General features: G+C 49.4%; 1 long non-coding RNA gene across 1 annotated transcript; it reads right to left on the bottom strand.

Annotated features, from left to right (window-relative positions):
* Positions 1-8,060: 8,060 nt before the first annotated feature.
* LOC144320199 (uncharacterized) lies at positions 8,061-14,036 on the bottom strand. The gene is made up of 2 exons (XR_013385757.1): positions 10,306-14,036; positions 8,061-10,147 (listed from the first exon to the last, which is right to left on the bottom strand). It is a non-coding gene; the product is annotated as an uncharacterized LOC144320199 (long non-coding RNA).
* Positions 14,037-14,587: the final 551 nt, after the last annotated feature.

The raw sequence follows: 14,587 nt of genomic DNA, 5'->3' as shown, positions 1-14,587 counted from the left end.
ACAGTAGGTGCTCCATCTTAGCTAAATGAAGACAAATCTATTTTGAAAATATTCAAAAGTGGGGTGCCTGGATGGCTTAGTTGGTTGAGGCATCCGACTCTTGGTTTCTGCTCAGGTCATGATCTCAAGGGTCATGGGATCGTGCTCATCGGGGAGTCTGCTTAAGATTCTCTCTCTGCCCTTCCCCCCCACTTGTGTGTTTGCTCATTCTCTCTCTCTCTTTCTCTCAAATGAATAACTTTTTTAAATATTTTATTTATTTATTCACGAGAGACACACAGAGAGAGGCAGAGACATAGAGAGAGAAGAAACGGGTTCCCTGGGGGAGCCTGATGTGGGAGTTGATCCCAGGACTCTGGATCATGCCTTGAGCTGAAGGCAGACGCTCAACCACTGAGCCACCCAGGAGTCCCTCAAATGAATAAATAAATCTTAAAAAAAAAAAAAAGAAAGGAAAATACTCTAAAGCACTTTAAAAATATAAATTGTTATTGACAGAAACACCACCAATGTCCTAGCCATTCAGCCAGAGGTAAAAGCCAGAAGAAACAACAAAAAGGAAAGATGGAGGACTTCCTTCTGTTTCAGTTAATGGAGTGAGGGGCATCCTGACAACAATGAGAAGTCTCATTCAAGACTTTGAAAGGCTGTGGGAGTCGGGGAAAGAAAAAGGATTTTTTAGCTGAGTTAGAGCACACCCTTGCAGTGGAGGGGGCAGTCCAGCTTCGCTTGGAGATGGGGTGAGGGGCTGAATGATGACATAGGGAGAGCCAAGGGAACGGCATTTGAGCAGACCAGTAGGTCAATGGGTCCACACATCAGCTCACACTGGTTCAGGCTCCCAGGTCCCTCCAGAATCAGGACCTACAAGGGAGTGGGCTCATGAATCTCTGACCAATTCCTGCACAAGATTCAGCTGCAGAAACAGACCTCTGGAAGGACCCAAAGTTCATAAAGAGATGGGAGGGGTAGGTAAGAACAGACCAGGGTGGCCCTTGACTATTGGACTCTAGTCTGAAGGCATGAGGGAGCCACAGAAGGCTTTAGAGTGGAGGCCTGCTGCCACCACTGCTGTGAATGCAGGAGAAGGATGAGGAGGGAAGAACATGGAAACAGGAGGTCCTTCTGAAGAGCTGCTGTGATAGGCCAGGCACAAAGTAATGACAGCCTAAACCAGGACACAGCAGCAATGACGGAAAGAAGGGAATTAAGAAACATGGAGTAGGGTTGACAGGACTTGGCAACGGATTGGATGTGGGGGGAATGAGAGGGGGTCAAAGTTGGCTTACTCAAGATGCCTTTGGTGTTTTTAATATAAAACAGAAACAGAAATACACAAGATCTTATATTCCTTAATACTTATCTGATTTGAAGAAACAGCCCCCTATCTCTCAGCTCCCAACGACTTACAATGGCTCGAGACAATATTAATAATGATGTATTTTATAGTATATGAACTTTGCCATCTGTGGGACAGGCACCAAGAAGTCAATATGAGTAAATTGACAAGCTTGTCAATGAATAAAATTAATTTTCTTTTTCTGCTGCATCACTAAACATAATTTCAAAATGTCATGGTAATATTCAGTGTCCATTATCGTGGCCATGCGACAGAGCGCCGGGCAAGTTAAAATATGGGAAGAGACGGCGCGATGGTAGCAACTAATGTGTGGGGCACATGCGCCTGCTGAAACAGGCATTTGTTCTGGTGGGCATGCAGCCCCCTGTATCTTCCCGCAGAATTTGTCACATTTGCAGCCGGGAGACCCCTGCCCTTTGAGTGTGAGAAAATGGATTTTAACACATTGCCCGGTTTAACCTAAACCCAATTGTTCTCTAGTGGAACAGATGGTCAGGGCGAGGAGGAGGCCATTGGAGATCAGAAAGTCCAGCCTCCTTGATCAAAAAAACAGGAAGAAAGAGGTTTACAGAGGATGCCACTCAGCCAAGCCAAGACTAACACCCAAGGCTTCCAGCTCAGCAGTCCAGCCCTACTGGTGGGCCCTACTGGTGTGGAGGAGGTGGGAGGAGGTCCTCAGGGCGGCAGCAGGCACCGGCGCTGAGGGAGTAGCCACTGTTTCATGGAAAGAAAGCAGAGATGCTTGGTCGGGGAAGATGCTGGCTCATCACTGAACACTGACCACACCAAATGCTGATGTTGAGTCTTGGGGACACTGCAGAGAAGCGAGCACAGCCCGCCCTGCCCTCGCAGAGGCGATGGCCCCATGTGGAGAAGCCAAAGTACATAGTAAACAAATGGACAAGGAGAGAACAGCTTGCAATCTGCCCTGAAGGTAATAACCAGGGTGATGAAGGAGAAGACAGCTGGGGAGGGCAGCGTGGTGTGGATGGGGGGCCTCCCTCGGAGGAGGGGCTCCCATTTTCCAGCCCCTCGAGCCACTCTTCCCAAATCAACAAAGAAGGAAGAAGAGCCACCATTTCCAGGCTGCTTCTTAAGTTACCTTTGTGGGGCATGAGCTTGTCCAGACCTGACGCAACTCAGTGGGGCAGGTCCTACTACCCCTATGGTGCTGGGAGAGGACCCATGGCAGTCCAGGCGGGTCCAGGGCCCATAGCTGGCCGGCCAGGCCCCAAGGCCTCTGTCCTAGCTCTGCCTCGCTCAGCCAACCTTGCTGATCAGTTCTCACCTCTTTGGGTTGCGCTTTCCTCTCAGGACTCAGCCTTCCAGAACACAAGCTTCCTGCAGCGTAGCCTGCACTGAACACCAGAATCAGTGCGGGGGGAGCTTCAGAACCTGGCAAAACCATCATTTTGGCCTCATGATGTGAGGATCGAGGCTGCAGGGTCAAGTCTTGAGTGAACCTCACTCTCTCCGTTCACCTCTGAAATGGGAATAACTCACCCTGCCTACAGCATGGTCTGTTGGGACAACGGAACGGATGGGAAAGTGTACTAAAAGTGTCAGCTTTCCATTACTTTTGCCGCAGTGTGCTCTTGGGGTGTTTGTGTGCATGTGTGTGTGTGTGTGTGTGTGTGTACTGACATGAATGCACCTGTGTGTATTAGGCACCAGCCACTATAAGCATCAGTGTTCCTACCCTGAAGATGGGCATATGGAGACTCGGAATGGCTAACTGGCTTATCTGTGGCTCACTCAAAGGTCAAAGCCCATGTTCTACCTCCCTCAGGAGAAACATCCCCTTTCCCGGCCAAGGCGAGCACCCCCGTGCCTCCTCTGCCATAGATGGTGGGAGGAGTCAGCCTTCCCCGGGTGCAGCTGGCGAGGGCCTTCCTTCAGGTGCTGGCGCAGAACAAAGAGCCCACCTGCAAAATGCTTGGATGCTGTGGCTTATTCCACAACTGGGATCCCACAGCTTCACGCACCACACAAAAAGACCTTGCATGCTGGGCACACCCAACTGGCTTTTTCTCTCCTTGTTGAGAGAAGAAATTGCCTCATGAAAGCCAGTGGCCTTTTTGATTTTCTCTAAATGGTTGGAAGGGTTTTTTGCCTTTCTGGTTGACAACGTGGGTGACGAAGATGGATTTTCAGAGCAAGTATTCGTGTTGTTTGTGACCGTGTTTGCGCAGCAGGGAGCAGGCAGCTGGATAATGGAGCCCCTTTGGGAGAGGGGCTGAGAACCATGTTTTTTGCACCTTGGTCCTTTTGGGCCATGCCACTAATTGGAACTTACTGTCCCATTAATGAGTTCGCTCTCCAGAGATTCATCTGACCATTTTGACTCTCAAGTCCCTGCCTAATGGACTATTGAACGACAGAAAACCCACACAGCTTTGTCTCAGAAGCTCTCCATTAAATATACAGCAGTCCCCAATTAACCCCAGGCTTAAAAAAACAGAGTAGCAAAGCAACTCTCAGGCCAGCTCTTGGAAAGAGGGCTAAATTGGTATGATGTAATTGCTCTCCCTCCCTGGAAAAGGCCAGTGTGGCCACCATCTGAGCAGTGGACACCAGGCCCCTCGGTGGCCAAGAATCAATTTCCATCCTCAAGATGCCACCTGTCCCTTCCAAGTCACTCGGGGCTTTGATGGTGACCCTGGAGGGCGAGGCTCACAGGACCAGAGTCTTCAAACAGTCCTCTGGCTGGCTGGAAAGTGGGTCTGTGGTAAGAGTGGGACCAAGTCAAAAAAGGATCCCCAGGGATGCCCATGGGGAGATGCAAAGAAATGAGCCCCTCCCAGCAGGGCGGGGATAAGGGCTACTTCTGCAGAACATCTTTGTTTCATCAGGAGCGCAATGCAACAATTCCTAAGACCTCTCAGGCTAGCTAAACACAGATCTGATGGCAGCCTTCCCTGCTCACAGTCCTTCAATGGCTCCCTATTGCCCTTGGCCTAAAACTTAAGTTCCTCTGAGCATGATAGAGGCCTCAGTCTGCACATCCAGTCTTAGCCCCCACCCCCAAACCTCCTCACACTCGATCTCAGGAAATGCTGAGCTGTCCCTTCCCCTTTTCACACTCTTGGCCTTGGCTTGACCACACCCTCTCTTGTGTCCTTCTGCTCTTTTCTCCCCAGCCTGCAGGTCTCACTGCAGACTCACCCCTAAGGAAAGCTTCCCCACTGAGCCCTCTGTTCCCCCAGTGCAGTCTCAGACCAGGGTCTAGGTCTCCTTCGCTCTGTCCCCACAACAGCCCACACTGACACCATGTCCACTGCAGAGACCTGACCTCGTTTGTTGGGGTGTCTCTCTCGCAGGAACAGGATTTCTCCACCATGGCTCTACTGACATTTTGGGCTGCTTGTTTATTTGTTGTGAGTGTGCTTCCCAGGCATTATGACAACCAAAATGTCCCCATCCATTGCCACATGTCCCCCAAGGGCAGAGTGGCTCCTGAGCAAGCATCACTGGGCTAGACTGTCAGCTCCTTGAGAGTGCAGCCAGCAAGAGCAGAGGACCACGGAGCCAGAGACATGAGGGTGAGATCCTCGCTGCCCTCCTTGTCAGCTGAGTGTGCCCCCAAGCAAGCTGCTTCCCCTCCTGAGCCTTAGTTTCTTCACCTGTGCAATGGGGATAGCGGCACATAGCATGTACAGCAACTTGCTATAATGGTTGATGCTGGCAACCAGCACATATGGCTCCACCATTTGACTGGATGTCATATTTTAAATACATAGAAGATTTAGTGTTAGATTCAGACTCAACTATCACTGAGTCCTGCCGTATACCAGGTTCTTTGTCACATGTGCCATCCTATTCAGCTCTCACCATTATTACTGTCATCACTCTACATAAGGAAACTGAGGCTCTAGTGTCAGCTGACTCACTCAGGATCAAACAGTTATGTGTTAGTGCTCAGGCTGGGAGGCCGTCTTCTGGCTCTAAGATCATCGGAGTCCCTTTCCTCTCCAGAACCTGGTAGATGCTCTCCTCTCCACCTGCCAAGCTCCCGTCCCACCCTGTCTGGTGACCCCTGAGTGTCCTGAGGCTTCAGTTTCAGGTCAGTTCCTCTAGAATTTTGTGCCCACCACACCTGTATTTCTTATTATGACACCATCACACATCCCCACTAATCCTAAACTCCAGGGAGGCTCAGTTAGTGACTGAGTATCAATCCTTTATCCAGCACCTAGCACAGCACTAGCACTCTCTATGTGTTGAACAAATGAGTAATTAATAAAAAATAGTTAATAAAGCTGAGCTCAAAGGAATGAACAACGAGGGAAATGGCACCAGCAGACCAGAGAGAGACCCTCGGCTCTTGAATGGTCTTTTTCCTTGCAGGTGTCTCCAACTTCTTCCAGACACATTGCTTTTTTATTATGAACCCGACACACCACATAAAATGGGGACAATCATATACAGTTGATATCAGAGCCTGCATGTTTTAGAAGTGTGGCTCCGGCCCATTGACATATGGTCAAGCGGAGGCCTGCCAGTGGTCAGCTCCATCGGCAAAGCCATCCTACAGCCTGTAAGGTCAGCAGATTTGGAGGAGCTTCACCTGAATGGTACCTCATCCAGTTCCCCACCTGCCCTGTGGAGCTGAGCACCAAGTCTACCTTCCTACTATTTCAGCTCATTCCTTTCATACATCTGTGTTCTCCTTACCTGTGCTTCAGGTCTCCACCTAGATGTGGCTTCCTGGAAGTGTCGTCTTTCCCTCCCACTCTGACTGGGTTCCCTTAATGCCCAGCCCTCCTTCATCAACCCCACCCCAAACAACACCAATCCTACTCAGTTCTCAGCCATTGCCTGCAGTGTCCCCAGCTCTCCACACGCACAGGTGCTCACTAGATATTTGATGCACAAATAAGTGCATTTTGCACAGGTGCATGCTTTAGGGCTCTGGGGCTCTGATGCCACTGGACGTTGAATTCCTGTTGGTCCCTTGCTTGGATCCATGATCACGAAGCAACTCTCTGATGATGACTCTGCCTCTCTCATGAGAAAGAACACGTTGGTCACAACCCAAGAATTCTGATCCACATGGCTGTTTAGGATTCTTACTGAAAACTAGCAAATTGGATTTTGGCTTCATAAAAACAGAACCAAGTACAGAGGAACTCCCTTGCAGGGCATTGTCTCCTTGTTTGCCTGCTATGATCGTCTCTCCTAGGACAAATATGGAAATTGCTCTCCCTTCGTGTCCTCCCATTCCCAAGAAACGCAGGCAGGGTGGGAAGGAGAAAAAAATTCCCACTAACCTTGCATCTCGTTCTCATCTCTCTGCAAAAGAAAAGCAGTGTTTTTAAATAATTGTACAAAAGAATCTCTTCCCACAGGAAAGAAAATATAATCATCTCTTTAGGGGAAAAAAAAATACGGTTCCTTGAAAACCCAGCCATACCCTGCATATGTTCTGTTTAAGTGCATTTTATTAAGTTTTATACCATTTAATGATGGCTTAAAGAAGCACTACATAAACAACACTATTTTAGTGTAAGAGGGCTGGAATATTTCTAATTCAAGCCAGTAAAACCTCACTCCTCAGTGGTTTATAAAACTTGAGTACGCTGATGTGGCAGTGCTCAATTAATGTCAGGCCGTATGGATTTCAATCTGGCTTGAAATATATTTAAACAAATGAAGTAGATACAAATGTTGGCTCTTTGGCCAGCCACAGCTAAAAAATCCATTTTCTATCTCATTTATAATAAGAACTAATTTGAATGTAATTTATCTAAAGCACAATGTTTCCTAATTTTTACATGCAACCATTACTTATAGTTTAAGTAATAGTTATATCCATGGATCTTAGTGCACTTAATTGAAAATGCATGTTATTAAAACGCAAGACTTAATCCTTCAAAAATAAAAGCATTATCCTAAAGAATAATGGAATACTCAGACTCAGAGCAAGAGAGAAGAGGGGGCAAAAAGCTTTAAAAAAAAACCCTCCCCTTTAAATACAGCACTTCTCTCTCTTTACGTGGCATTAGAATTATGTCAGAGTGAAATTAGCCACTCTCGACCCGTTATTTCAATTCAGATTACTACTGCCTCTCATCCGAGTGTCAGACTTGGCACTGGAGTCAAATCCGTCTGCCGAGGAGTGACATGTCAAGGGTGACAGTGACAAATTGTCACTAAGTGAGGAATAACACATGACAGGGCATGTGTCCGTAATGAGGCATATGCATGCCAGTAAGCCTCGGGACGCGCGAGGCTGAGGGCGGAATGCTGGGAGCGCTCCTGATGCTGTGAGTTCTCATTAGGGCTCCTTGGATGGGGGTTTCCATCATTAAAATAAATAAATAATAAATAAGCTTAAAATAAATTAAGGCCTTTCTTTGTGACCTCTTCTTCCACATTCATGATTTGTTTCTTTATTTCTTTCTTTAACTTCACCAAGATCAAGGAAACCCACACTCCAGAATGAAATGATTCTACCTCTGTGTGTTTGTACAAATATTTCTATGAGCACTTTGAGAGACGGTCCAATTTACCAAGCAGAGGCCATCACACAGACATTTCATAAGAGCACTGAAAAAGCAGATTTCATATTGGTCTCCAGTGCAAAAGACTGTATTTTTACCCCAAGCAAAATGCAAACTGTTAGAGAGAGAGAGAGAGCAAGTAAGAGGTATCATTAGGAAAAATTAACTCAAGAGGCCACAAAATAGGAAGCATTAAGAAAGGGAGAGAGAATCCTTTATTGTTTTGTTTTGTTGTCTTTAATTTCACATATAGGATCTCCAGAATTGTTTGTCCAGATGAACAGTGATGTTTTTATACCCCAAGTCATGGAGATACATAAAGACCTGCTATTGGAGAGTTGGGTAGATTGGCCGGCGGGGAGGCTGTGTGTGTGAATGGATGGGGGATGGGAAGGTTGGATGGTTGAGAAGATGAGGGGATTGAGGGGGGATGAGTGGGAGGATAGATGAGTGGGGAATGGATGGATGGGGGATGAATGGATGGGGGATGGGAAGATAGAGGGATGGATGGGTGAACGGATGAACGGACGGATGGATGGATGAGGGATGGATGGATGGGTAGGGGATTGATGGGTGGGGAGATGGATGGGTGGGTGAGGGTATGGATGATTGGATGGATGGAGGTTTGGGTGGGGGGATTGATGGAGGGATGGATGGATACATGGGGGTATGGATGAGTAAGGGGGTAGATGGGGGGATGGATGGGTAGGCACTGAGGTAAGACAAGAAGTGATGAGTCTAGAGGTATGGCTGGGGCAGCTCAAATGTCATGTAAGAGCCTGGACTGCCCGAGGTGGTCAATGACTACTGGAAGGTTTCAATCTGTGAGTGAGTGGCCAGGTCTGTCTGCATGGTGGCTTCAGTGTGTGTAATCAATGGGGGCAGATGCTAGTGGAGGCAGGTAACCAGGGAGGAGGCTGCTGCAATCTTCAGGATATGAAATAATAAGTAAGGCCCAAGATAAGGTGCTGAAAGCAATCCAGAGCAGAGACAGATAGAAAGGATGTTAGAGAGGAATAACCAAAGCCATCGGTTGACTGGGTAGATTTATAAAATGGAGAGACCCTGGAGGGTTCCCAGGTGTCTGGTGGAATGGCGGAACCAGTAGCCGAGGCGGCAGCACAGAGAAAGAGCAGGTGTGAGAAGGCAGTGAACAAGTGACCATTTGGCAAATGCTGAAATCCTAGTGTGAAGCCCGGGTGGGGAGCTCTCAGCACATGGGTGGGAATCGAAGCTACAAAAGAGGAAGAGAACTGTAATCAAAGACTATATTTCAGCAAAACTGGAGAGGACCCAAGCGGCAGCGTTTGCACGTTCCTATAGTACACATTTTCTACACACAGATCTATATTTGTAAGTGGGATTACACGTTAAGCACTAGTTTGTAATTGCTTTATTTTTCTCTTAATAAAAATATCATGGACCTGCTCCTATACTTTTTTCTCTGACCTCACTTTTAATGGCTGCTTCAACTCATGTCATAAAGTACTGAATATTCCCTGTTGTGGGCATTTAGATTATTTCTGGGTTTTCACGATTATGTACGCCCTCCTGCAATGTTTGACTCTAATACAGCTGATCTTCTTTGTAAGAGCTCCACTGTGATCAAAGGGAGAGAGCGCAAGAGGGACGGGATACCCAACTCCTGGGTGCTCTCAGTCAGGCTGGGGATGAGCAGTCCAGTGGTGACGGGTCATTTAGGGACCACATTCTACCTGGGATGGCAGGAAGATGCAGATGCCCAGGATGGCTCTAACAATTCCTGTCTGCATACGCAGCTCCACAGGTTCCATGGAGCCTCTCCAGGAACTTCTTGATAAGCCATTCACTTAAAAGTCAGTTATTAAATTTGATGTCACAAATACCTGTATGTTGATCCTTACTGTGAATTAGATGGGCCAAAGCAAGCCATCCTAAATGCCCCGTGTCTGAGTATAACAAAGGTTGCTTTTTGCTCATGCAAAATATCACAGTGTTCAGTGCCGGTCTGCAGGAGACTCTGCTCCACAGGGTTCCTCAGTGGCCCAGGCTGACAGAGGATCCACCCTTGGGTGGAACATTCTGGAACATTCCACCTTTTCCATCACCATGGTGGAGGGAAAAGAGATTAGGGAATCCTACACGGGCTTTCCAGGGCTCCTGCTCCAAGTCATGCCCATTGCTCTACTCACAGGCCCCTGGGACAGAATGGTCACATGACCACGCCTACCTGCAAGGGAGCTAGGGCCGGTGGGAAGTCCAACAGATTATTAGGTGAGCTTCACTGGCTGTGCCACAGCCTACTCTGTAAAGACAAAATAAGAGCACCCTTCTGTGAAATGCCCACTGGATCGCGACAAAAGATGAGAAACAGCCTAAATGTTGCAACAGGGAACTGATGAAGTTAATTGCTAGACTCACCAATAGAACATATTTTAATTAGAAAAAAGAGAAAGCACTTACACATCAATATGAGGTCATCTCAAAAAACATGATGAAGAAATTAAAGCGCAGAGCAGAATGTCCAAAATACTGCCATCACGTAGAAGCGGATACATACAGTTGACTCTATATTCGTAAAACGTTTCTGACACAGGAAGCTGGTGACACTGCTTGTCTTTAAGAAGAGGATGCTCGGCTGACAATTAGGAGAGGGGAGGGCACGCTCCACTGCTATCCTTCTCCACCTTTGGAATGTTCAGCCACTGTAAATGCACGACCCGTTCCAGAAAAATCTCTAAAATATTTTGTAAAAACCTTCATTAAAATCGACTTTGAGCCCCCCATGTACACATGCAGGAACTTGTACATGCACATGCACACACACACACCCCATGAGCATGCCCCAGCATTTCTGGCAAGCTCCAGGCTGCTGTGTCATGCCTCTTTGGGACGCATGGAAAGCCAACATGTCACAGCTGTGGCTGCTGATAGCACTAAGGAGGTCACTTTCCTCCAGGGAGACTCTTTAGCACGGTGGTCACTGCTCACAGTACCCTCTGGCCTTGGGGAGGGACTCCTACCTTGATTCCATCTGACACAGCTAATTCCGGGTTTTTGGCTCTTTTGAGGTGTCAGGAAGGCCCCGGGCACAACAGAGACAACTGAACATCTGCTATTAGATAGGGGGACCTTAACGTCACAGGCTTTGCTGAATGCTGCTCCCATCTGCAAGCTCAAGGGCCACGCAGCCCACACCAGGGGAGTGCACGCCGCACTTCCACGTCCAGCCCAAGCTGCCAGAGAGCCCAGTGGTCAGCCCATCCCTCTCCTCTCCAAGTCGGGGCGGGGGGCTCTCTACAGGATGCCTGACAATGGGAACAGCCGCTCCCACCAGGGACACGGCCCTGCCCTGTGGCCCCGGAAGGACAGGAGCCCAGAATAGCCCGGCAGCTGTGCATTTGGCAGGTGCACCAGTACAGGAAGCCTCACATAGGAGGCTCTCTGCGGCTCCGCAGAAGTGTGGCGAGAAGCCGGGAGAACACAAGACAGGCCAGGGCAGCGTGAGAAACCCCGGGACTCCTGCAGAAGGCTTGCCAAACCCAACGCTGGCAGGGGCGAGACTCCAACTGGGAGAGGCTCACAGAGGCTTCGGTCCACCTAATTAATTTCAAGTGTTTGGGGAAATCAGAGAAAATTTGCTGAAGACAAATCCCAGACCTCCAATTGGACAACTGCTCCCCTTGCTCATTTCCCCCTTATGCCTAGTTCTCATGCAAATGTGCCCCCAGCCAGCCCATCTCTTCCTGTATGTGTGTGGGGGGGGGCACTCAATCTCCCCTCCCTGCCACCAGCTCACCCCTGAATGAGGTCTCCCCTGCCAAGCCTTAGACCAAAAAGCCGGGCCCCGTTCAGCAACAAGTGAGTTGATGTATTCAACTGAGTGCTTGGGTGTGGGAGGGGACTCACTGGTTTGGAGGCTAAGAGCCCAGCAGGACACCGGGGCACAGGGCTGCCTCTCAGCAACTGGTTCCAATGGTGGGGTTGAGGGGGTTGCTGTTCCAGGGGCCCTGGGCAAACACTGGCTACATGCTGTGCACTGTTCCAGGCACTGGAGAAGGAGCAATGGACAGACAAACATGGCCCCTTGTCCTGGAGCTGGTGGAGGAGACATGCCATGGAAAACCAGCAAACAAGCAACACGGATCACTAGGATGCTGACAGACTATGACAACACAAAAGCCGGGAGTCACTGGGGGCTGCAGCAGAGGGTAAAGGGCTGAGCGAGTTTGGAGGGTGTGGGCAAAGATGAGCTCCCTGGAGGAGTAGACCTGGGGGAGAGGGAGGAGCAGAGGAAGGTGGGAGTACAGAGAGGTGCGCTATGCATGGGCCATAGATGAAAATGAGCTGGGGGCATCCAGAAACTGAAAAACCCAGCGTGCCTGGGGCAGAGTGAGCCACAAGGAGGGCAGAACCGGAGAGGTGGGAGAGATGGGGAAGAGTCAGGGCCGGAATGTGTTCTACTGCCCTCAGGCAGGGGGCTTTCGCACAGGGTCAGCCTGATCCTGGGGGCAAGTGTGGGAAGAAGGAACTCAGACTGCGTTCGGATTTGAGATTTCCAGTCATCAAAACATGAAAGGACAAGGCAGATGTCCTTGATTTGCCACGTGTATGGCCAGCCGAAGGAGAAGATCAGAACATATATAAAAAACATCTACCAATCAGTAAGGAAGAGACAGAAATGATCCAAGAGGAAAGAATTTGAACAGGCATTCCCTGAAAGAAGAAACACCAATAGACCACAACCTTAAAAAAAAAAAAAAAAGATGCTCTGCTTCACAAATAATTAGGAGATGCAAAGCTGGTGTCCACAGGGCTCGGCACATGGTGTAGGGCACAACAGGGGCACACAGCCCATTAGGAAGCATTTGTGATTATTTCAGAATAAAATAAGAATGTTTTTTTAAACATTTGCATGTATTATTTCTTTCAAATGGTTACTAAGTCGTTTGGACATGACTATATGTCAGGTTGTCTGGACCTACTACTTAATAAACAGAACTGTTGGTTGGAGGGCATGTGGAAAAGTCCTGAGATACAGTGGGTGCCAGGAGCTGGGGCCGCCTGGGGACCTCAGGGTTAGAGAAGGCAGGGCTGTCCTGGAACAAGTCTCAGAGGCGGCCCCTGAGTCATCAAGCGCAGGGTGGGTAGGCAGAGGCTTCTGTCGGAGGCTCGGAAGCACAGTCTTTTTCTTCAGTCACCGTAAGAGTTGCTCTAAACGATTTGCATCCATCTCTTCCTTGTCCCTGTTTCAGGAGGGTGTGGATGATATGACTGGACATCTAATGGGCTTGGGGGCAATGGTCCACCCCCTGCGTGGTGGTCTGAATTGTGCCCCCCCAAGTGATGTCTAAGTCCTAACCCCCAGAATCCATGATGGGACCTGACTCAGAATCAGGGGTCTTCACAGATGTAATTAGATTTAGAGTCTCAATATGAGATCATCCTGGATTTAGGGTGGGCCCTCAATCCCTGACTGGTGTCTTTATAAGAGAAAGGCCAAGGGAGAGGCCTGAGACCCAGCAAGGCGGGGGGAGAGGCCCATCATGTGCAGACAGAAACAGAGATTGGAGAGAGGCCACCCCAAGCCAGAGGACGTCAGGAGCCACCGGAGTCTGGAAGACACAAGGTGGGCCTCCCCCAGAGCGTTTCATAGGGAAGTTGGCCCTGATGACACTTTGGTTTAGGACTTCTGGCCTCCAGGACCGTGAGAACAAATTCTCATCGGTTTAAGTTACTCATTTTGTGGTAATTTGTTGTGGAAGCCACGGGAAATGAATACACCCTGTCTGGCCGTTGCAGAGGGCCAGCTGACGCAGGACCCACCTGCCACCCAGAAGCGGGGACTGGGCTTTGCTCATAATTCAGAGTGGGACTGTCACATCATAACCGCCGGCACAAGTATCCAGCTGTTTCTGTGCACCATTAGCGACTCTGGCCTTGGCATTGTGGCTTCCCCATACGGCTTCCCTCTCGCAGGAGGAAGGAAGGGGCAGACACACAGCCCGTTAGACACAAGGAGAACAAAGAGCGGTGGTTGGGGAACCTGCTGGCTCCCATCCAGGTTGCACCCCTGTGCTGTGCAGTCATGGGTCTGTCATTTCCCCTCTGGGCGCCCACTGGCCCATGTGCGAGGGGTCTTGTTGAGAAATGAGTTAGCGCTGGGCCCTTAGAAACCATCCACCAAGGGCCCGAGTATGCGATCGTTAGGCAAGACGCTCTGAGTCAAGTCACCACCGTGACGGCACTTCCCTCCTCGCCGCGTGGGGCAGGTTCCCTGGATCTGCTGCTCAGTTAGCGCTGCTCTGGCCACGTACCGCACAGCGCGGCTTCAACAATGGAAATGTATTGTCTCCCAGTCCTGGAGGCCAGGGATTGGAGATCTGGGTGTGGGTGAGGGTTGGTTCCTTCTGCAGGCGGGGAGGAGAACGTGTTCCGGGCCTCCCTCCCAGCTTCTGGAAGCCTCCCAGCCTTTTGCTTGTAGATGGCTGTCTTCTCCATGTGTCTTCACATTGTTTTTCCTCTGTGGACATCTCTCGGTTCAAACTTCTCCTTTTTAAAAGGACACCAGTCATATTGGATGAGGGGCCACCCTAAGGACCTCGTTTTAGCCCATTTACCTCCGTAGAGACCCCACCTCCGAAGAAGGTCACATCCTGAGGTCCTGGGTGTTCAGATTTGGGGGGGGAGACACGATTCAACGCACATGCTGGAACAGCAACTAGAGGTATGGATCCTTCCAGAA

The sequence above is a fragment of the Canis aureus genome, chromosome 9 (genome assembly GCF_053574225.1).
Source record: "Canis aureus isolate CA01 chromosome 9, VMU_Caureus_v.1.0, whole genome shotgun sequence".
NCBI classification, from domain to species: domain Eukaryota; kingdom Metazoa; phylum Chordata; class Mammalia; order Carnivora; family Canidae; genus Canis; species Canis aureus.
This window is presented reverse-complemented; position numbering and strand designations above follow the sequence as displayed.